We start from the raw sequence: 22,738 nt of genomic DNA, 5'->3' as shown, positions 1-22,738 counted from the left end.
TGGGACCCCAACTGTCAGGGTGTCATTGTTCTGGGACCCCCAGGTGTCAGGATGTCATTGTTCTGGGACCCCCAAGTGTCAGGATGTCATTGTTCTGGGACCCCCAGGTGTCAGGGTGTCATTGTTCTGGGACCCCCAAGTGTCAGGATGTCATTGTTCTTGGACCCCCAGGTGTCAGGGTGTCATTGTTCTGGGACCCCCAAGTGTCAGGATGTCATTGTTCTTGGACCCCCAGGTGTCAGGGTGTCATTGTTCTGGGACCCCCAGGTGTCAGGGTGTCATTGTTCTGGGACCCCAACTGTCAGGTTTTCATTGTTCTGGGACCCCCAAGTGTCAGGGTGTCATTGTTCTGGGACCCCCAGTGTCAGGATGTCATTGTTCTGGGACCCCCAAGTGTCAGGATGTCATTGTTCTGGGACCCCCAGGTGTCAGGGTGTCATTGTTCTGGACCCCCAAGTGTCAGTGTGTCATTGTTCTGGACCCCCAGTGTCAGGGTGTCATTGTTCTGGGACCCCCAGTGTCAGGATGTCATTGTTCTGGGACCCCCAAGTGTCAGGATGTCATTGTTCTGGGACCCCCAGTGTCAGGATGTCATTGTTCTGGGACCCCCAAGTGTCAGGGTGTCATTGTTCTGGGACCCCCAGGTGTCAGGGTGTCATTGTTCTGGGACCCCCAGTGTCAGGATGTCATTGTTCTGGGACCCCCAAGTGTCAGGGTGTCATTGTTCTGGGACCCCCAGTGTCAGGATGTCATTGTTCTTGGACCCCCAGGTGTCAGGGTGTCATTGTTCTGGGACCCCCAGGTGTCAGGTTGTCATTGTTCTGGGACCCCCAAGTGTCAGGGTGTCATTGTTCTGGGACCCCCAGTGTCAGGATGTCATTGTTCTGGGACCCCCAAGTGTCAGGATGTCATTGTTCTGGGACCCCCAGGTGTCAGGGTGTCATTGTTCTGGACCCCCAAGTGTCAGTGTGTCATTGTTCTGGACCCCCAGTGTCAGGGTGTCATTGTTCTGGGACCCCCAGTGTCAGGATGTCATTGTTCTGGGACCCCCAAGTGTCAGGATGTCATTGTTCTGGGACCCCCAGTGTCAGGATGTCATTGTTCTGGGACCCCCAAGTGTCAGGGTGTCATTGTTCTGGGACCCCCAGTGTCAGGATGTCATTGTTCTGGGACCCCCAGGTGTCAGGGTGTCATTGTTCTGGGACCCCCAGGTGTCAGGGTGTCATTGTTCTGGGACCCCAGGTGTCAGGGTGTCATTGTTCTGGGACCCCCAGGTGTCAGGGTTTCATTGTTCTGGGACCCCCAGGTGTCAGGGTGTCATTGTTCTGGGACCCCCAGGTGTCAGGGTGTCATTGTTCTGGGACCCCCAGGTGTCAGGGTGTCATTGTTCTGGGACCCCCAAGTGTCATGGTGTCATTGTTCTGGACCCCCAAGTGTCAGTGTGTCATTGTTCTGGACCCCCAGTGTCAGGGTGTCATTGTTCTGGGACCCCCAGTGTCAGGATGTCATTGTTCTGGGACCCCCAAGTGTCAGGATGTCATTGTTCTGGGACCCCCAGTGTCAGGATGTCATTGTTCTGGGACCCCCAAGTGTCAGGGTGTCATTGTTCTGGGACCCCCAGGTGTCAGGGTGTCATTGTTCTGGGACCCCCAGTGTCAGGATGTCATTGTTCTGGGACCCCCAAGTGTCAGGGTGTCATTGTTCTGGGACCCCCAGTGTCAGGATGTCATTGTTCTTGGACCCCCAGGTGTCAGGGTGTCATTGTTCTGGGACCCCCAGGTGTCAGGTTGTCATTGTTCTGGGACCCCCAAGTGTCAGGGTGTCATTGTTCTGGGACCCCCAGTGTCAGGATGTCATTGTTCTGGGACCCCCAAGTGTCAGGATGTCATTGTTCTGGGACCCCCAGGTGTCAGGGTGTCATTGTTCTGGACCCCCAAGTGTCAGTGTGTCATTGTTCTGGACCCCCAGTGTCAGGGTGTCATTGTTCTGGGACCCCCAGTGTCAGGATGTCATTGTTCTGGGACCCCCAAGTGTCAGGATGTCATTGTTCTGGGACCCCCAGTGTCAGGATGTCATTGTTCTGGGACCCCCAAGTGTCAGGGTGTCATTGTTCTGGGACCCCCAGTGTCAGGATGTCATTGTTCTGGGACCCCCAGGTGTCAGGGTGTCATTGTTCTGGGACCCCCAGGTGTCAGGGTGTCATTGTTCTGGGACCCCCAGGTGTCAGGGTGTCATTGTTCTGGGACCCCCAAGTGTCATGGTGTCATTGTTCTGGGACCCCCAGGTGTCAGGGTGTCATTGTTCGGTGTCTATGGTGGAGGTTCTATATAGAATGTGACAACATTGGAGGCTGTGGGGGGAGAGGAGAGCAGACGGTCCCGGCCCCCCCAGCTGATGTCACAGGGACAGATATGGGGGGGGGGGTATTTCCCGGCTCAGCCGTCCTCCTGGGGGGGGGGGGGGGGCAGTGTGGGTGGTCCGGGGCCTCCATGTGTCGGTGAGGTGCTTGTGGTTGATGTATGGAGGAAGGATCAGTAAACACTCCGATGTGTGAGATACAGACAGACCACCCAGACACTGCCGGTGTCACCTGATCCGCCCACAGCCAGGACCACCCACTGCTGAGGAACCACAAGTACCAGCAGATCCTCCTGCCTGTCCCAACCAGCACTTCTTACAATGTATCCAAAACCATCGAACTCCTTCCTGTCATCACATTCACAATGAAAGTCGTCCTGTCGGTTCATTCTCCATCCGATTCAAAGATATCAAATCGATCCGAATTCATTGTGGAGAATATCTGCTTCTATTCCATTCTATTCTATTCCATTCTATTCCATTCCATTCTATTCCATTCCATTCCATTCCATTCTATTCCATTCTATTCCATTCCATTCCATTCTATTCCATTCTATTCTATTCCATTCTATTCCATTCTATTCCATTCTATTCTATTCCATTCCATTCCATTCCATTCTATTCCATTCTATTCCATTCCATTCTATTCCATTCTATTCTATTCCATTCTATTCCATTCTATTCTATCTGATATTTGAACTTCGGAAGATGGCTGTATTCTTTCTAGTTTTTTTCTATGTTATTCTATTCTTTATTTTTCTATTATATTTGATTTTTTTTCCTTTATTTTCTGTTTTATTCTAATTTTTCTCTTCTGTTCTACTCTTTTTTTATTCTATTTCTTTTCTATTATATCTATTATACTGTTTTCTATTCTATTCTTTTTTTTATTATTATTATTATACAGGATTTATTTTATTTTCTATTCTGTTTTATTCTATTTGTTTCTTTTCTATTATAATTTTTTCTATTCTATTCTGTTATTTCCTGTTCTTTTCTGTTCTGTTTTATTCTTTTTGTTTATTTCTATACTATTATATTTTTTCAATTCTATTCTGTTTTATTCTATTTTTCTTTTCTATTCTACTATATATTTTTTTTCTTCTATTCTTTTGTTTTCTATTCTATTCTGTCTTATTCTTTTCAGAATGTGTATTTCGGACAATGGCTATATTTTACTGACATACATCCAGTCTTTTAGGGGAATCAGCAATAGGTTTATATTTTGAATCTGTTTTTCGAATTTCATCTTCAAATGCGATTCAAATTTTAGACAAAATTTCTTCAGTTATTTCGGAATCGTTGAAATTCGTTGCTTTTGTAATTCAGAAATTTGGATACATTCCAAATAATGAACATTTTGTCTGAATTTTGATGAAAAAAAAAACCGCACCGATCTATAAAGCAACTTGTCTCCATATTGATGAGGGGGGCGGCCCCTGGTGGAGGTGGGGGGGTTCAGCAGATGGGGGGGCAAATCCGCCGTCAATCACAGGATCCCCAACTCCCACCGAAACACGTCTGTCCCTCCGCTGCACTCCTGCTGAATGACAGGTCTGGTGGATGACAGCTGGTCTCCTGGGTGACATCATATACATGTTCAGTGACATCACAGTGAAGAAAGCCCCTCCCCCTCCTCTGGGTGATCTCATTGCAGAGGTCTGCGTGGAAGCAGTGGTCTCCCTGCAGAGGTCTGTGTGGAAGCAGTGGTCCCTCTGCAGAGGTCTGTGTGGAAACAGTGGTCCCTCTGCAGAGGTCTGTGTGGAAACAGTGGTCCCTCTGCAGAGGTAGTGTGGAAGCGGTGGTCTCTCTGCAGAGGTCTGTGTGGAAGCAGTGGTCTCCCTGCAGAGGTCTGTGTGGAAGCGGTGGTCTCTCTGCAGAGGTCTGTGTGGAAGCAGTGGTCTCTCTGCAGAGATCTGTGTGGAAGCAGTGGTCTCTCCGCAGAGGTCTGTGTGGAAGCAGTGGTCTCCCTGCAGAGGTCTGTGTGGAAGCAGTGGTCTCCCTGCAGAGGTCTGTGTGGAAGCGGTGGTCTCTCTGCAGAGGTCTGTGTGGAAGCAGTGGTCTCTCTGCAGAGATCTGTGTGGAAGCAGTGGTCTCCCTGCAGAGGTCTGTGTGGAAGCGGTGGTCTCCCTGCAGGGGTCTGCGTGGAAGCAGTGGTCCCTCTGCAGAGGTCTGCGTGGAAGCAGTGGTCTCCCTGCACAGGTCTGTGTGGAAACAGTGGTCCCTCTGCAGAGGTCTGTGTGGAAACAGTGGTCCCTCTGCAGAGGTCTGTGTGGAAACAGTGGTCCCTCTGCAGAGGTCTGTGTGGAAGAAGTGGTCTCTCCGCAGAGGTCTGTGTGGAAGCAGTGCTCCCTCTGCAGAGGTGTGTGTGGAAGCAGTGGTCTCTCTGCAGAGGTCTGCGTGGAAGCAGTGGTCTCCCTGCAGAGGTCTGTGTGGAAGCAGTGGTCTCTCTGCAGAGGTCTGTGTGGAAGCAGTGGTCTCTCCGCAGAGGTCTGCGTGGAAGCAGTGGTCTCTCTGCAGAGGTCTGTGTGGAAGCAGTGGTCTCCCTGCACAGGTCTGTGTGGAAACAGTGGTCCCTCTGCAGAGGTCTGTGTGTAAACAGTGGTCCCTCTGCAGAGGTCTGTGTGGAAACAGTGGTCCCTCTGCAGAGGTCTGTGTGGAAGCGGTGGTCTCTCTGCAGAGGTCTGTGTGGAAGCAGTGGTCTCCCTGCAGGGGTCTGCGTGGAAGCAGTGGTCTCTCTGCAGAGGTCTGCGTGGAAGCAGTGGTCTCTCTGCAGAGGTCTGTGTGGAAGCAGTGGTCTCCCTGCACAGGTCTGTGTGGAAACAGTGGTCCCTCTGCAGGGGTCTGTGTGGAAACAGTGGTCCCTCTGCAGAGGTCTGTGTGGAAACAGTGGTCCCTCTGCAGAGGTCTGTGTGGAAGCAGTGGTCTCTCCGCAGAGGTCTGTGTGGAAGCAGTGGTCCCTCTGCAGAGGTGTGTGTGGAAGCAGTGGTCTCTCTGCAGAGGTCTGCGTGGAAGCAGTGGTCTCCCTGCAGAGGTCTGTGTGGAAGCAGCGCTCTCTTTGCAGAGGTATGCGTGAAAGCAGTGGTCCCTCTGCAGAGGTCTGTGTGGATGCAGTTGTCTCCCTGCAGAGGTTTGCGTGGAAGCAGCGGTCTCTCCGCAGAGGTCTGTGTGGAAGCAGTGGTCTCTCTGCAGAGGTCTGTGTGGAAACAGTGGTCCCTCTGCAGAGGTCTGTGTGGAAGCGGTGGTCTCTCTGCAGAGGTCTGTGTGGAAGCAGTGGTCTCCCTGCAGGGGTCTGCGTGGAAGCAGTGGTCTCCCTGCAGAGGTCTGTGTGGAAGCAGTGGTCCCTCTGCAGAGGTCTGTGTGGAAACAGCGGTCCCTCTGCAGAGGTAGTGTGGAAGCGGTGGTCTCTCTGCAGAGGTCTGTGTGGAAGCAGTGGTCTCTTTGCAGAGGTCTGTGTTGAAGCAGTGGTCTCTCCGCAGAGGTCTGTGTGGAAGCAGTGGTCTCTTTGCAGAGGTCCGTGTGGAAGCAGTGGTCTCCCTGCAGAGGTCTGTGTGGAAGCGGTGGTCTCTCTGCAGAGGTCTGTGTGGAAGCAGTGGTCTCTCCGCAGAGGTCTGTGTGGAAGCAGTGGTCTCCCTGCAGAGGTCTGTGTGGAAGCAGTGGTCTCTCTGCAGAGGTCTGCGTGGAAGCAGTGGTCTCTCTGCAGAGGTCTGTGTGGAAGCAGTGGTCTCCCTGCACAGGTATGTGTGGAAACAGTGGTCCCTCTGCAGAGGTCTGTGTGGAAACAGTGGTCCCTCTGCAGAGGTCTGTGTGGAAACAGTGGTCCCTCTGCAGAGGTCTGTGTGGAAGCAGTGGTCTCTCCGCAGAGGTCTGTGTGGAAGCAGTGGTCCCTCTGCAGAGGTGTGTGGAAGCAGTGGTCTCTCTGCAGAGGTCTGCATGGAAGCAGTGGTCTCCCTGCAGAGGTCTGTGTGGAAGCAGTGGTCTCTCCGCAGAGGTCTGTGTGGAAGCAGCGCTCTCTTTGCAGAGGTATGCGTGAAAGCAGTGGTCCCTCTGCAGAGGTCTGTGTGGATGCAGTGGTCTCCCTGCAGAGGTTTGCGTGGAAGCAGCGGTCTCTCCGCAGAGGTCTGTGTGTAAGCAGTGGTCTCTCTGCAGAGGTCTGTGTGGAAGCAGTGGTCTCTCTGCAGAGGGCTGTGTGGAAGCAGTGGTCCCTCTGCAGAGGTCTGTGTGGAAACAGTGGTCCCTCTGCAGAGGTCTGTGTGGAAACAGTGGTCCCTCTGCAGAGGTAGTGTGGAAGCGGTGGTCTCTCTGCAGAGGTCTGTGTGGAAGCAGTGGTCTCCCTGCAGAGGTGTGTGTGGAAGCAGTGGTTTCTCTGCAGAGGTCTGTGTGGAAGCAGTGGTCTCCCTGCAGAGGTGTGTGTGGAAGCAGTGGTCTCTTTGCAGAGGTCTGTGTGGAAGCAGTGGTCTCTCCGCAGAGGTCTGTGTGGAAGCAGTGGTCTCTTTGCAGATGTCCGTGTGGAAGCAATGGTCTCCCTGCAGAGGTCTGTGTGGAAGCGGTGGTCTCTCTGCAGAGGTCTGTGTGGAAGCAGTGGTCTCTCCGCAGAGGTCTGCGTGGAAGCAGTGGTCTCTCCGCAGAGGTCTGTGTGGAAGCAGTGGTCCCTCTGCAGAGGTCTGTGTGGAAGCAGTGATCCCTCTGCAGAGGTCTGTGTGGAAGCAGTGGTCTCTCCGCAGAGGTCTGTGTGGAAGCAGTGGTCTCTCCTCAGAGGTCTGCGTGGAAGCAGTGGTCTCCCTGCAGAGGTCTGCGTGGAAGCAGTGGTCTCCCTGCAGAGGTCTGTGTGGAAGCAGTGGTCTCCCTGCAGAGGTCTGTGTAGAAGCAGTGGTCTCCCTGCAGAGGTTTGCGTGGAAGCAGTGGTCTCTCTGCAAAGGTCAGTGTGGAAGCAGCGGTCTCTTTGCTGAGGTCTGTGTGGAAGCAGTGGTCCCTCTGCAGAGGTCTGTGTGGAAGCAGCGGTCTCTTTGCAGAGGTGTGTGTGGAAGCAGCGGTCTCTCCGCAGAGGTCTGTGTGGAAACAGTGGTCTCCCTGCAGAGGTCTGCGTGGAAGCAGTAGTCTACCTGCAGAGGTCTGCGTGGAAGCAGTGGTCTCCCTGCAGAGGTCTGCGTGGAAGCAGTGGTCTCCCTGCAGAGGTCTGTGTGGAAGCAGTGGTCTCCCTGCAGAGGTCTGTGTGGAAGCAGTGGTCCCTCTGCAGAGGTTTGCGTGGAAGCAGTGGTCTCTCCGCAAAGGTTTGTGTGGAAGCAGTGGTCCCTCCGCAGAGGTCTGTGTGGAAGCAGCGGTCTCCCTGCAGAGGTCTGTGTGGAAGCAGTGGTCCCTCTGCAGAGGTCTGTGTGGAAGCAGTGGTCTCCCTGCAGAGGTCTGTGTGGAAGCAGTGGTCTCTCCGCAGAGGTCTGTGTGGAAGCAGTGGTCCCTCTGCAGAGGTCTGTGTGGAAGCAGTGGTCCCTCTGCAGAGGTCTGTGTGGAAGCAGTGGTCCCTCTGCAGAGGTTTGCGTGGAAGCAGTGGTCTCTCTGCAGAGGTCTGTGTGGAAGCAGTGGTCCCTCCTCAGAGGTCTGCGTGGAAGCAGTGGTCTCCCTGCAGAGGTCTGTGTGGAAGCAGTGGTCCCTCTGCAGATGTCTGTGTGGAAGCAGTGGTCCCTCTGCAGAGGTCTGTGTGGAAGCAGTGGTCTCCCTGCAGAGGTCTGCGTGGAAGCAGTAGTCTCCCTGCAGAGGTCTGCGTGGAAGCAGTGGTCTCCCTGCAGAGGTCTGCGTGGAAGCAGTGGTCTCCCTGCAGAGGTCTGCGTGGAAGCAGTGGTCTCCCTGCAGAGGTCTGTGTGGAAGCAGTGGTCCCTCTGCAGAGGTTTGCATGGAAGCAGTGGTCTCTCCGCAAAGGTCTGTGTGGAAGCAGTGGTCTCCCTGCAGAGGTCTGTGTGGAAGCAGCAGTCTCTTTGCAGAGGTCTGTATGGAAGCAGTGTTCCCTCTGCAGAGGTCTGTGTGGAAGCAGTGGTCTCCCTGCAGAGGTCTGTGTGGAAGCAGTGGTCTCCCTGCAGAGGTCTGTGTGGAAACAGTGGTCCCTCTGCAGAGGTCTGTGTGGAAGCAGTGGTCTCCCTGCAGAGGTCTGTGTGGAAGCAGTGGTCCCTCTGCAGAGGTCTGTGTGGAAGCAGTGGTCCCTCTGCAGAGGTCTGTGTGGAAGCAGTGGTCTCCCTGCCTCCCTGCAGAGGTCTCTGTGGAAGCAGTGGTCTCTCCTCAGAGGTCTGTGTGGAAGCAGCGGTCTCCCTGCAGAGGTCTGTGTGGAAGCAGTGGTCCCTCTGCAGAGGTCTGTGTGGAAGCAGTGGTCTCCCTGCAGAGGTCTGTGTGGAAGCAGTGGTCTCTCCGCAGAGGTCTGTGTGGAAGCAGTGGTCCCTCTGCAGAGTTCTGTGTGGAAGCAGTGGTCCCTCTGCAGAGGTCTGTGTGGAAGCAGTGGTCCCTCTGCAGAGGTCTGCGTGGAAGCAGTGGTCTCCCTGCAGAGGTCTGTGTGGAAGCAGTGGTCTCCCTGCAGAGGTCTGTGTAGAAGCAGTGGTCTCTCCGCAGAGGTCTGTGTGGAAACAGTGGTCTCCCTGCAGAGGTCTGTGTGGAAGCAGTGGTCTCCCTGCAGAGGTCTGCGTGGAAGCAGTGGTCTCCCTGCAGAGGTCTGTGTGGAAGCAGTGGTCTCTCCGCAGAGGTCTGTGTGGAAGCAGTGGTCTCCCTGCAGAGGTCTGTGTGGAAGCAGTGGTCTCCCTGCAGAGGTCTGTGTGGAAGCAGTGGTCTCCCTGCAGAGGTCTGTGTGGAAGCAGTGGTCCGTCTGCAGAGGTTTGCGTGGAAGCAGTGGTCTCTCCGCAGAGGTCTGTGTGGAAGCAGTGGTCCCTCCGCAGTGGTCTGCGTGGAAGCAGTGGTCTCCCTGCAGAGGTCTGTGTGGAAGCAGTGGTCCCTCTGCAGATGTCTGTGTGGAAGCAGTGGTCCCTCTGCAGAGGTCTGCGTGGAAGCAGTGGTCTCCCTGCAGAGGTCTGCGTGGAAGCAGTGGTCTCCCTGCAGAGGTCTGCGTGGAAGCAGTGGTCTCCCTGCAGAGGTCTGCGTGGAAGCAGTGGTCTCTCCGCAGAGGTCTGCGTGGAAGCAGTGGTCTCCCTGCAGAGGTCTGTGTGGAAGCAGTGGTCTCCCTGCAGAGGTCTGCGTGGAAGCAGTGGTCTCCCTGCAGAGGTCTGCGTGGAAGCAGTGGTCTCTCTGCAGAGGTCTGTGTGGAAGCAGTGGTCCCTCTGCAGAGGTCTGTGTGGAAGCAGTGGTCCCTCTGCAGAGGTCTGTGTGGAAGCAGTGGTCCCTCTGCAGAGGTCTGCGTGGAAGCAGTGGTCTCCCTGCAGAGGTCTGTGTGGAAGCAGTGGTCTCCCTGCAGAGGTCTGTGTGGAAGCAGTGGTCCCTCTGCAGAGGTCTGTGTGGAAGCGGTGGTCCCTCTGCAGAGGTCTGTGTGGAAGCGGTGGTCTCCCTGCAGAGGTCTGCGTGGAAGCAGTGGTCTCCCTGCAGAGGTCTGTGTGGAAGCAGTGGTCTCCCTGCAGAGGTCTGTGTGGAAGCAGTGGTCTCCCTGCAGAGGTCTGTGTGGAAGCAGTGGTCTCCCTGCAGAGGTCTGTGTGGAAGCAGCGGTTTCTTTGCAGAGGTCTGTGTGGAAGCAGTGGTCTCCCTGCAGAGGTGTGTGTGGAAGCAGTGGTCTCCCCGCAGAGGTCTGTGTGGAAGCAGTGGTCTCCCTGCAGAGGTGTGTGTGGAAGCAGTGGTCTCTCTGCAGAGGTCTGTGTGGAAGCAGTGGTCCCTCTGCAGAGGTCTGCGTGGAAGCAGTGGTCTGTCTGCAGAGGTCTGTGTGGAAGCGGTGGTCTCCCTGCAGAGGTCTGTGTGGAAGCGGTGGTCTCCCTGCAGAGGTCTGTGTGGAAGCGGTGGTCTCCCTGCAGAGGTCTGTGTGGAAGCAGTGGTCTCCCTGCAGAGGTCTGTGTGGAAGCAGTGGTCTCCCTGCAGAGGTCTGTGTAGAAGCAGAGGCCCCTCTGCAGAGGTCTGGCTCCTCCCCCGCTGAGTCAGAGGCGGACCTATAACTTCACATTCAGTAGGCAGCTCAGCATTGCTCCAGCTCTGACTCCACATTTCAGACCTCTGCAGAGAGACCCCGGCTTCCATCCAGAGGGTCCTTCTTCGCAGTGTGCTGGCAGGGGGGGGGCTTCTCTGCTCCGGCTGTGGCTGCTTCTTCAAGAAAACGAATTGTAAGACTCCCCCTCCCCCCCCCATTCTGTCAATGCGACTCGGTCCCATTGACTTCAACAGCAAATAGCGACTCTGGCGACACGCAGAATGAAGTTTTCCACATCGCAGCGGCTCCACGCGTCCAAATCTGAGGGGCGGCTCCTGTCACGGGCGAGCGGTAAAAAAACGCAGATCGACCTCATTTATTATTTATTTATTTGTATTTTATTGTTCTCTTTATTTATTATTATTTATTTTTCTTCTAAATTCTCTCCAACAAACATAAAACGAGATTCTGCGATTCCTCCGCAGACGGCGAATGGATGAAATCTGCGTCATTGTTATATCTATGGAATCCTAGATTGTTATTGTGTCCAAATATCATAGAAAATGCAGTTTAGTGCGATTTCACAGACATGGGAATCGCTCTGCAAGTCGCAAGAAATCGCTGAAAAACTTCACAAAATCTTCAGAATTCGCAGCTTAAAATCGCTCAGAAATCGCACAATTTTAAATCGCAGCAGTGTGGCCGGTGACTAAGTCATGTGCGATTTGCGTGCGATTCCTGAAGACTTCATTGCGACTTGGGAAAGTTTTCAACGATTTCTTGTGATTTCTTGCGTTTTGCAGAGCAATTTCCGTTATATTCTATGTCTGTGAAATCGCAATAAACTGCAGAAAAAGTCACGCAGGAACTACTTTAGAAATCGCATGTTAAGACGCTGCCGTTCACATTCATTACATGCGATTTTAGGTGCGATTTCACAAATCACATCAGTATGACCAGGCACTAAGTCACCAGTCACACCGCTGCGATTTGTGCGCAATTTCAGTGTGATTTTTGAAGACTTTATTGCAAATTGAAATCACGCCTGAAATCGCATCTAATGAATGTGAACGGCAGCGTCTTAACACGTGCGATTTGTGTGCGATTTGTGTGCAATTTCTAAAGTAGTTCCTGCGTGACTTTTTCTGCAGTTTATTGCGATTTCACAGACATAGAATAAACTGGAAATCGCTCTGCAAATCGCAAGAAATCGTTGAAAAACTTCACAACTCACAATAAAATCTTCAGAATTTACACCTTAAAATCGCACAGAAATCAAATAATTTTAAATCGCAGCAGTGTGACCGGTCACCTGCGATTTGTGTGCGATTTCTGAGGACTTCATCGCAACTTGTGAAGTTTTCAATGATTTCTTGTGATTTCTATTCTATGTCTGTGAAATCGCAATAAACTGCAGAAAAAGTCACGCAGGAACTACTTTAGAAATCACGCCGCAGCAAATCGCACATTAAGACGCCGACGTTCACATTCATTAGATGCGATTTCAATTCACAAATCGCACCGGTATGACCAGCATTAAGTCACCAGTCACACCGCTGAGATTTGTGTGCGATTTCAGTGTGATTTTTGAAGACTTTATTGTGACTTGCAAATATTTTCAGCGATTTCTTGCGATTTGCAGAGCGAATTCTAAAGTAGTTCTTGTGTGACTTGTTCTGCAGTTTTGTTGCGATTTCACATCCATAGAATACAATGGAAATCGCACTGCAAATCGCAAGAAATCGCAAGAAATTATTGAAAAACTTCACAAGTTGCAATACAGTCTTCAGAATTCACACCTTAAAATCGCACAGAAATTGCACAATTTTAAATCGCAGCAGTGTGGCTGGTGACTAAGTCACGTGCGATTTCTGAAGACTTCATTGCGACTTGTGAAGTTTTTCAATGATTTCTTGCGATTTGCAGTGCGATTTCCATTGTATTCTATGTATCTGAAATCACAATAAACTGCAGAAAAAAGTCACGCGAGATCTACTGTAGAAATCGCTCTGCAGCAAATCGCATGACACCGCCGTTCACATTCATTAGATGCGATTTCAGATGCGATTTCAGTTCACACATCGCACCGGTATGACCGGCACCCGATCTTGTGATCCTGCCCTTCATGCTATGAATAGGATAGCCGTGATGCAATGTAACAGCTTCTCTTCAGCTTCTTCCTGAAATGCAGAACACGTCCCGGTCACAGCGATTCGGCAGTGAAATCGCAGGACGTCATTCTGACATGCGGTGGGACTGGCTATACATCACACAGATGCACCGGAAGTATCTGCACTACTTTTAGAAATCGCTGCGTCTCCGGCCGAGTGGGAATCGCACCGATAGGACCGCTGTGATGGCTGACAACGCGCTGCGACTTGCCCTGCGATGTGACACCGGTGTGACAGAACTCTGACAGTCCTCTGCTGCCCCCTGCTGGTGGTACAGCTGACTGCGGCTGGGGGTGTAAGTGGTGAGAAGTCCTCCCACAGAAGGGACGGAGCGCAGTCCTCGGGGGATATCCACTTGTAGGACATCTGTGGGATCCATAGAAACCGACTCCAACCGATTCTGCCAACGCGGTTCTGGTGCTGAAAAATGGACCCGCCTAGAACTTCTGCTGGAATTCGGCTCACGTGACACCACTTTTGGAACAAACTCGAGACACTTTCCTGAACTCTATCTGATGCGGTTCCTCTCTGTCTGACCCAGTTCATCTCTCCGTTTAAACCGGTTCCTCTCTGTCTGAGCCGGTTCTTCTCTGTCTGAGCCGGTTCCTCTCTGACCCGGTTCCTCTCTCTGTCTGACCTGGTTCCTCTCCGTCTGAGCCGGTGTAGTACCTTCTGATGCCAGCAAATGGGGTGCAGTACCCCCTGATGCCAGCAAATGGGGTGCAGTACCCCTGATGCCAGCAGATGGGGTGTAGTACCTTCTGATCCCAGCAGATGAGGTGTAGTACCTTCGGATCTCAGCAGGTGGGGTGTAATGCCTTCTCATCCCAGCAGGTGGGGTGTAGTACCTTCTGATCTCAGCAGGTGGGGTGCAGTACCTTCTGATGCCAGCGGATGGGGTGCCGTACCTTCTGATCCCAGCGGATGGGGTGCCGTACCTTCTGATCCCAGCAGGTGGGGTGTAGTACCTTCTGATCCCAGCAGGTGGGGTGTAGTACCTTCTGATCCTAGCGGATGGGGTGTAGTACCTTCTGATCCCAGCAGGTGGGGTGTAACACCTTCTGATCCCAGCAGGTGGGGTGTAGTACCTTCTGATCCCAGCAGGTGGGGTGTAGTACCTTCTGATCTAAGCAGGTGGGGTGTAGTACCTTCTGATCCCAGCAGGTGGGGTGTAATACCTTCTGATCCCAGCGGGTGGGGTGTAGTACCTTCTGATCCCAGCAGGTGGGGTGTAATACCCTCTGATCCCAGCGGATGGGATGTAGTACCCTCTGATCCCAGCGGATGGGGTGTAGTATTTTCTGATCCCAGCGGATGGGGTGCAGTACCTTCTGATCTCAGCGGATGGGGTGCAGTACCTTCTGATCCCAGCGGGTGGGGTGCAGTACCCTCTGATCCCAGCGGATGGGGTGCAGTACCTTCTGATCTCAGCGGATGGGGTGCAGTACCTTCTGATCTCAGCGGATGGGGTGCAGTACCTTCTGATCCCAGCGGATGGGGTGTAGTACCTCCTGATCCCAGCGGATGGGGTGTAGTACCTCCTGATCCCAGCGGATGGGGTGTAGTACCTCCTGATCCCAGCGGATGGGGTGTAGTACCTCCTGATCCCAGCAGGTGGGGTGTAATACCTTCTGATCCCAGCGGATGGGGTGTAGTACCTCCTGATCCCAGCGGATGGGGTGTAGTACCTCCTAATCCCAGCGGATGGGGTGTAGTACCTCCTGATCCCAGCGGGTGGGGTGCAGTACCTTCTGATCCCAGCGGGTGGGGTGCAGTACCTTCTGATCCCAGCGGATGGGGTGCAGTACCTTCTGATCCCAGCGGATGGGGTGTAGTACCTTCTGATCCCAGCGGATGGGGTGTAATACCTTCTGATCCCAGAGGATGGGGTGCAGTATCCCCTGATCCCAGCAGGTGGGGTGCAGTACCTTCTGATCCCAGCAGGTGGGGTGTAGTACCTCCTGATCCCAGCAGGTGGGGTGTAATACCTTCTGATCCCAGCGGATGGGGTGTAGTACCTCCTGATCCCAGCAGGTGGGGTGTAATACCTTCTGATCCCAGCGGATGGGGTGTAGTACCTCCTGATCCCAGCAGGTGGGGTGTAATACCTTCTGATCCCAGCAGGTGGGGTGCAGTACCTTCTGATCCCAGCAGGTGGGGTGTAGTACCTTCTGATCCCAGCGGATGGGGTGTAATACCTTCTGATCCCAGCGGATGGGGTGTAATACCTTCTGATCCCAGCAGGTGGGGTGTAGTACCTTCTGATCCCAGCAGATGAGGTGCAATACCTTCTGATCCCAGTGGATGAAGTGTAGTACCTACTGATCCCAGCAGGTGGGGTGTAATACCTTCTGATCCCAGCAGATGGGGTGTAGTACCTCCTGATCCCAGCAGATGGGGTGTAGTACCTACTGATCCCAGCAGGTGGGGTGTAATACCTCCTGATCCCAGCGGATGGGGTGTAGTACCTCCTGATCCCAGCAGGTGGGGTGTAATACCTTCTGATCCCAGCAGATGGGGTGTAGTACCTACTGATCCCAGCAGGTGGGGTGTAGTACCTTCTGATCCCAGCGGATGGGGTGTAACACCTTCTGATCCCAGCGGATGGGGTGTAGTACCTTCTGATCCCAGCGGATGGGGTGCAGTATCCCGATCCCAGCGGATGGGGTGCAGTACCTCCTGATCCCAGCAGGTGGGGTGTAGTACCTTCTGATCCCAGCGGATGGGGTGTAATACCTTCTGATCCCAGTGGATGGGGTGTAATACCTTCTGATCCCAGTGGATGGGGTGTAGTACCTTCTGATCCCAGCGGATGGGGTGTAGTACCTTCTGATCCCAGCGGATGGGGTGCAGTATCCCCTGATCCCAGCAGGTGGGGTGCAGTACCTTCTGATCCAAGAAGGTGGGGTATAGTACCTCCTGATCCCAGCAGGTGGGGTGTAATACCTTCTGATCCCAGTGGATGGGGCGTAGTACCTTCTAATCCCAGCAGGTGGGGTGTAGTACCTACTGATCCCAGCAGGTGGGGTGTAATACCTTCTGATCCCAGCAGATGGGGTGTAGTACCTCCTGATCCCAGCAGATGGGGTGTAGTACCTCCTGATCCCAGCAGATGGGGTATAGTACCTCCTGATCCCAGCAGGTGGGGTGTAATACCTTCTGATCCCAGCAGGTGGGGTGTAGTACCTTCTGATCCCAGCGGATGGGGTGTAGTACCTCCTGATCCCAGCAGGTGGGGTGTAATACCTTCTGATCCCAGCAGGTGGGGTGTAGTACCTTCTGATCCCAGCGGATGGGGTGTAGTACCTTCTGATCCCAGCAGATGGGGTGCAGTATCCCGATCCCAGCGGATGGGGTGCAGTACCTCCTGATCCCAGCAGGTGGGGTGTAATACCTCCTGATCCCAGCGGATGGGGTGTAGTACCTTCTGATCCCAGCAGGTGGGGTGTAACACCTTCTGATCCCAGCGGATGGGGTGTAGTACCTTCTGATCCCAGCAGGTGGGGTGTAGTACCTACTGATCCCAGCAGGTGGGGTGTAATACCTTCTGATCCCAGCAGATGGGGTGTAATACCTCCTGATCCCAGCGGATGGGGTGTAGTACCACCTGATCCCAGCAGGTGGGGTGTAATACCTTCTGATCCCAGCAGATGGGGTGTAGTACCTACTGATCCCAGCAGGTGGGGTGTAGTACCTTCTGATCCCAGCGGATGGGGTGTAACACCTTCTGATCCCAGCGGATGGGGTGCAGTACCTCCTGATCCCAGCAGGTGGGGTGTAATACCTTCTGATCCCAGCAGGTGGGGTGTAATACCTTCAAAAAAGGGGGATTTGTGAAAAGAGATTCACAGAAAAGCGGCTACATTATGAACAGACCGTGACACTCAGAAAATTTTCCAAAAATTATGCTTTATTACACAGATATAAATATGACAAATGGGCATTCGCCCTGGTTTACCATCACCTCAGTATGAGACAATAACACACAGACCTAAAACCATATAAAATGACATCAAGACCGGTCTAAATGTATGTGCAACAGAAAAAGTGACTGCAGGAGTCTAATATCTCTGTAGTACAAACACATAGGTAAACACTTCCCTGAAGAGGTGTATCCAAAAATTATACCATAGGTATACCATAATATTGAATAATGAATTTACACCAATATCATGATGGTGAATCCCGAACAGGGAATCCAAAAATTATACTATGGATATACGTATATCACATGTATGAAATGCAGTAAGCACAATAAGCGTGAAGAGGGGAACAGTAAGCCTCAGGCCTGTTTGGAAAAAGACATAAATGTCAAATATATGATGCAATACATTCCTGTGCCGGCACACGTGGTTGGGGCCCGTTCATCTGTAATGTGAACAGCTGTGTCATAAAGCTCTTGAATGGAAATAAGCCCCATTTATTCCCAGGATGGGAGAAAAGGTGCAGATTGCAGCACTCTGCTTGAAATGGTGTCTTCACCACTGTATGTGGACTACACACCACCCTTTGTAGGAAAAGCAAGACATATCCCAAGGAATCTTCTGCCTGTTGAGCTATATGCGGTATGTCCTGTATCCTGCACAAAGCACCATAATGTCCCCATCCTGTAGTGAAACAAATAATGTGGGAAGTCACTGACAGAGCTTACACTCAATAAGATATGTAGGTCATATTAATCACAGAGGACCGTATATCTAATGTCCTGTAACAATCCACTCACCACCTGTGCCGTGGATAAAGGGAATGAAAGAGATGTCCTTCATGGATATTGCCAAACACGGCCACAGAGGCCCAGGAACCACCGCTGACATCCGCCGATATACCGCGGGTTCCAGCCCCCTCTCAGCGCCTGTGCTGCTCACGCTTGCCTCATAGCATGTGAAGATGGCTTCCTCCTTATGGGTCAGCGTGCGTTCCACCTAGTGCGCATGACCGGAAGTGAAGTGAAGTGGGGTGTAATACCTCCTGATCCCAGCAGGTGGGGTGTAGTACCTCCTGATCCCAGCAGGTGGGGTGTAGTACCTACTGATCCCAGCAGGTGGGGTGTAGTACCTTCTGATCCCAGCAGGTGGGGTGTAGTACCTACTGATCCCAGCAGGTGGGGTGTAATACCTCCTGATCCCAGCAGGTGGGGTGTAGTACCTCCTGATCCCAGCAGGTGGGGTGTAGTACCTACTGATCCCAGCGGATGGGGTGTAGTACCTTCTGATCCCAGCAGATGGGGTGCAGTATCCCGATCCCAGCGGATGGGGTGCAGTACCTCCTGATCCCAGCAGGTGGGGTGTAATACCTTCTGATCCCAGCGGATGGGGTGTAATACCTTCTGATCCCAGCAGGTGGGGTGTAATACCTTCAAAAAAGGGGGATTTGTGAAAAGAGATTCACAGAAAAGCGGCTACATTATGAACAGACCGTGACACTCAGAAAATTTTCCAAAAATTATGCTTTATTACACAGATATAAATATGACATATGGGCATTCGCCCTGGTTTACCATCACCTCAGTATGAGACAATAACACACAGACCTAAAACCATATAAAATGACATCAAGACCGGTCTAAATGTATGTGCAACAGAAAAAGTGACTGCAGGAGTCTAATATCTCTGTAGTACAAACACATAGGTAAACACTTCCCTGAAGAGGTGTATCCAAAAATTATACCATAGGTATACCATAATATTGAATAATGAATTTACACCAATATCATAATGGTGAATCCCGAACAGGGAATCCAAAAATTATACTATGGATATACGTATATCACATGTATGAAATGCAGTAAGCACAATAAGCGTGAAGAGGGGAACAGTAAGCCTCAGGCCTGTTTGGAAAAAGACATAAATGTCAAATATATGATGCAATACATTCCTGTGCCGGCACACGTGGTTGGGGCCCGTTCATCTGTAATGTGAACAGCTGTGTCATAAAGCTCTTGAATGGAAATAAGCCCCATTTATTCCCAGGATGGGAGAAAAGGTGCAGATTGCAGCACTCTGCTTGAAATGGTATCTTCACCACTGTATGTGGACTACACACCACCCTTTGTAGGAAAAGCAAGACATATCCCAAGGAATCTTCTGCCTGTTGAGCTATATGCGGTATGTCCTGTATCCTACATAAAGCACCATAATGTCCCCATCCTGTAGTGAAACAAATAATGTGGGAAGTCACTGACAGAGCTTGCACTCAATAAGATATGTAGGTCATATTAATCACAGAGGACCGTATATCTAATGTCCTGTAACAATCCACTCACCACCTGTGCCATGGATAAAGGGAATGAAAGAGATGTCCTTCATGGATATTGCCAAACACGGCCACAGAGGCCCAGGAACCACCGCTGACATCCGCCGATATACCGCGGGTTCCAGCCCCCTCTCAGCGCCTGTGCTGCTCACGCTTGCCTCATAGCATGTGAAGATGGCTTCCTCCTTATGGGTCAGCGTGCGTTCCACCTAGTGCGCATGACCGGAAGTGAAGTGAAGTGGGGTGTAATACCTCCTGATCCCAGCAGGTGGGGTGTAGTACCTCCTGATCCCAGCAGGTGGGGTGTAGTACCTCCTGATCCCAGCAGGTGGGGTGTAGTACCTACTGATCCCAGCAGGTGGGGTGTAGTACCTACTGATCCCAGCAGGTGGGGTGTAGTACCTTCTGATCCCAGCAGGTGGGGTGTAGTACCTACTGATCCCAGCAGGTGGGGTGTAATACCTCCTGATCCCAGCAGGTGGGGTGTAGTACCTCCTGATCCCAGCAGGTGGGGTGTAGTACCTACTGATCCCAGCGGATGGGGTGTAGTACCTTCTGATCCCAGCAGATGGGGTGCAGTATCCCGATCCCAGCGGATGGGGTGCAGTACCTCCTGATCCCAGCAGGTGGGGTGTAATACCTTCTGATCCCAGCGGATGGGGTGTAATACCTTCTGATCCCAGCAGGTGGGGTGTAGTACCTTCTGATCCCAGCGGATGGGGTGTAGTACCTCCTGATCCCAGCAGGTGGGGTGTAGTACCTTCTGATCCCAGCGGATGGGGTGTAGTACCTCCTGATCCCAGCAGGTGGGGTGTAATACCTTCTGATCCCAGCAGGTGGGGTGTAGTACCTCCTGATCCCAGCAGGTGGGGTGTAATACCTCCTGATCCCAGCAGGTGGGGTGTAGTACCTACTGATCCCAGTGGATGGGGTGTAGTACCTTCTGGTCCCAGCAGGTGGGGTGTAGTACCTCCTGATCCCAGCAGGTGGGGTATAGTACCTCCTGATCCCAGCAGGTGGGGTGTAGTACCTCCTGATCCCAGCGGATGGGGTGTAGTACCTACTGATCCCAGCGGATGGGGTGTAGTACCTTCTGGTCCCAGCAGGTGTCCCCATTCCACTAGCCATCCCACCTATCACCCAGCACTGCAATAAGGTCCCAGTAGAGTGATGGCAGATGGTACCCCCCCCCCCCCCATTGCCAGCTGCCTGGGGGTGAGAGGTCAGGGGGTGAGAGGTCGGGGGGGGGGTAACCCTCTGCTGTCTGTGACAGTAATGATGCCAATTCCTCCTTCCGGGACCATCGGTGGGCCGGCACTGCAGAGGTGGTGGGACCCCCCGAGTCTGGGAACCCCATAATTCTGACATAGGTGGGAACACCCAAGTCCCCCCATGAGGCCATTATGAGTTTACTGGGACTGCAGCAGGAGGAGTGAGACTGTCAGAGTCCTCCATAGCAGAAGGATATCAGTTGCGGTGGGAGGGGCCCCATAATTGGGCCCCTGACTGTTAGTCCAATTAAAAGGTTCCTCCGGGTTTCCTGAGAATATCAGTGATTGGCAGGAAGGTCATCGCTGGGGAAGATCAGAAACCACCGGCAGCCACGCCCAAAACGCAGGACACAGCGCTGCCCGCCGCTACAATGGCCGCCTTCCGTATCATCCTTCCCCGGTCCCCCCTCCCCCCTCTATTCCCCTCCCCCTCATCAACAGTTTTGAACAAAATCTTTCCATTTCCATTACAGACCTTATTTTAGTGATGTCATCACTGGCTCTCTCTGCTTCTCTATGCAACACAGGCAGATCATGGCTGGTGGGAGGGGCTGGCAGGGGGCTGTACTTAGCTTCCTGAAAACATCCCAGCCCCCGGCCTCAGTACTCCTCTCCAGAGCCCCAGTCTGGATGCAAGCAGTGGGAGGAGTCAGGCCAGGGACAGTCAGGCTGGGGAGGAAAGTGCAAGATAATGCTGGACGTCCTCCAGCCAGGAAATGAAGCGGGCTCTAATGAAAGGGGTGGGGCCATGGAGTCAGGCTGGGGAGGAAAGGGCTGGAAGATGCTGGACGTTCTCCAGCCAGGAAATGGGGTGGGCTCTAATGAAAAGGGCGGGGCCAAGGACAGTCAGGCTGGGGAGGAATGAGCTGGATGATGCTGGATGTCCTCTGGACAGGAAATGGGGTGGGCTCTAATGAAAGGGGCGGGGCCAGTGAAGCTGGGGAGGAAAGGGCTGGACATCCTCCAGCCAGGAAATGGGGCAGGCTCTAATGAAAGGGGCGGGGCCAGGGACAGTCAGGCTGGGGAGGAAAGGGCTGGAAGCTGCTGGACGTCCTCCAGCTGGGAAATGGGGCGGAGCTCTATGCATGACTGCAGGGAAGGATGGAGTTTTGCTGAAAAGGATCCGCTCTGAACTTTGTATTTTCCGCTGTCACTGACATACCAAAGCCCCTCCCCCGAGGAGCTGCGCATGCCGCACCGCGAGCCTGATAAGACATTTCAGCCGGTGTGCAGAGAGGAGATTTAATAAGAAAACATTTTTGTGAAACAAAATAACAATTGTGGTGCGACGTCATCAGACTAACGCTCGGCTCCTCCCTTAGGGGGCGGGTCCAGGTAGCGGTGGTGGTCTCTGGGTAGAGTTCCCCTCCTGCGGCGGAGGAGGTGGGGCTCCGTGACGACGACTTTCTTCAGGGCGTGAAATTTCCAGGACTGAGCGATCTGGATCTCCTGCGGGAAAAAAAAGTACGATGGAATCACCGCGGGTTCTGATTGGCCCGGGGAATCACGCTTGAGGAACTACAGAGCCCAGCATGCCCTGCGGCTCCTCATAGGCTGGAGGTCTTACAGGGATCAGCTCGTCCTTGGCGTTCTCCCGTTCCAGAGTGGTCAGCTCCTCCGGGGACAGCAGGAAGAGGCGGAGCTCCCGTACGGCATCCTGCGCCACTTCAGCCACGGACACGCCCAGAACCGCCTGCCACAGAAACACAATGCCGTCCAATACAATATCAGAACACGCCCCCTGTCCCACCCCCTTCCCCGCCCTTCTGGACTGGACCTTCTTTATTCTGACCCGCCAGAAGCCCCGCCTCCTAAATCTAGGACCACCCCAGAGGATCATTGGACTAATGTTAGTTATACCCTGAAAAGTGTGAAATGTCAGATTGGTGAGATCCCGGGCCTGTGCCCATTATGAGGGGTTCCCACCGTCCCTGTGCCCATTATGAGGGGTTCCCACCGTCCCTGTGCCCATTATGAGGGGTTCCCACCGTCCCTGTGCCCATTATGAGGGGTTCCCACCGTCCCTGTGCCCATTATGAGGGGTTCCCACCGTCCCTGTGCCCATTAGCAGGGGTTCCCACCGTCCCTGTGCCCATTATGAGGGGTTCCCATCGTCCCTGTGCCCATTATGAGGGGTTCCCACCGTCCCTGTGCCCATTATGAGGGGTTCCCACCGTCCCTGTGCCCATTATGAGGGGTTCCCACCGTCCCTGTGCCCATTATGAGGGGTTCCCACCGTCCCTGTGCCCATTATGAGGGGTTCCCACCGTCCCTGTGCCCATTATGAGGGGTTCCCACCGTCCCTGTGCCCATTATGAGGGGTTCCCATCGTCCCTGTGCCCATTATGAGGGGTTCCCACCGTCCCTGTGCCCATTATGAGGGGTTCCCACCGTCCCTGTGCCCATTATGAGGGGTTCCCACCGTCCCTGTGCCCATTATGAGGGGTTCCCACCGTCCCTGTGCCCATTATGAGGGGTTCCCACCATCCCTGTGCCCATTATGAGGGGGATGACAGGTCCTCTTTGCTGTACATGGCACACATTGGCCGATCTCCGGGTCACTCACGGAGCTGACATGGGCCCATTCCCGGGTGGCCCGGATCAGGGGGGCC

At 53.3% G+C, this 22,738-nt stretch overlaps 1 long non-coding RNA gene across 1 annotated transcript; it reads right to left on the bottom strand.

Moving 5' to 3' along the window:
- Positions 1 to 21,354: 21,354 nt before the first annotated feature.
- On the bottom strand, positions 21,355 to 22,738 carry LOC149428466 (uncharacterized). Its single transcript, XR_016310727.1, has 3 exons — positions 22,693 to 22,738; positions 21,694 to 21,819; positions 21,355 to 21,575 (listed from the first exon to the last, which is right to left on the bottom strand). It is a non-coding gene; the product is annotated as an uncharacterized LOC149428466 (long non-coding RNA).

The sequence above is a fragment of the Staurois parvus genome, unplaced genomic scaffold (assembly GCF_062004578.1).
Source record: "Staurois parvus isolate SC_StPar_1 unplaced genomic scaffold, SC_StPar_1.0 ptg003224l, whole genome shotgun sequence".
NCBI classification, from domain to species: Eukaryota; Metazoa; Chordata; class Amphibia; order Anura; family Ranidae; genus Staurois; species Staurois parvus.
Note: the sequence above shows the minus strand (reverse complement) of the source record. Positions and strands in the feature narration are given on the sequence as shown.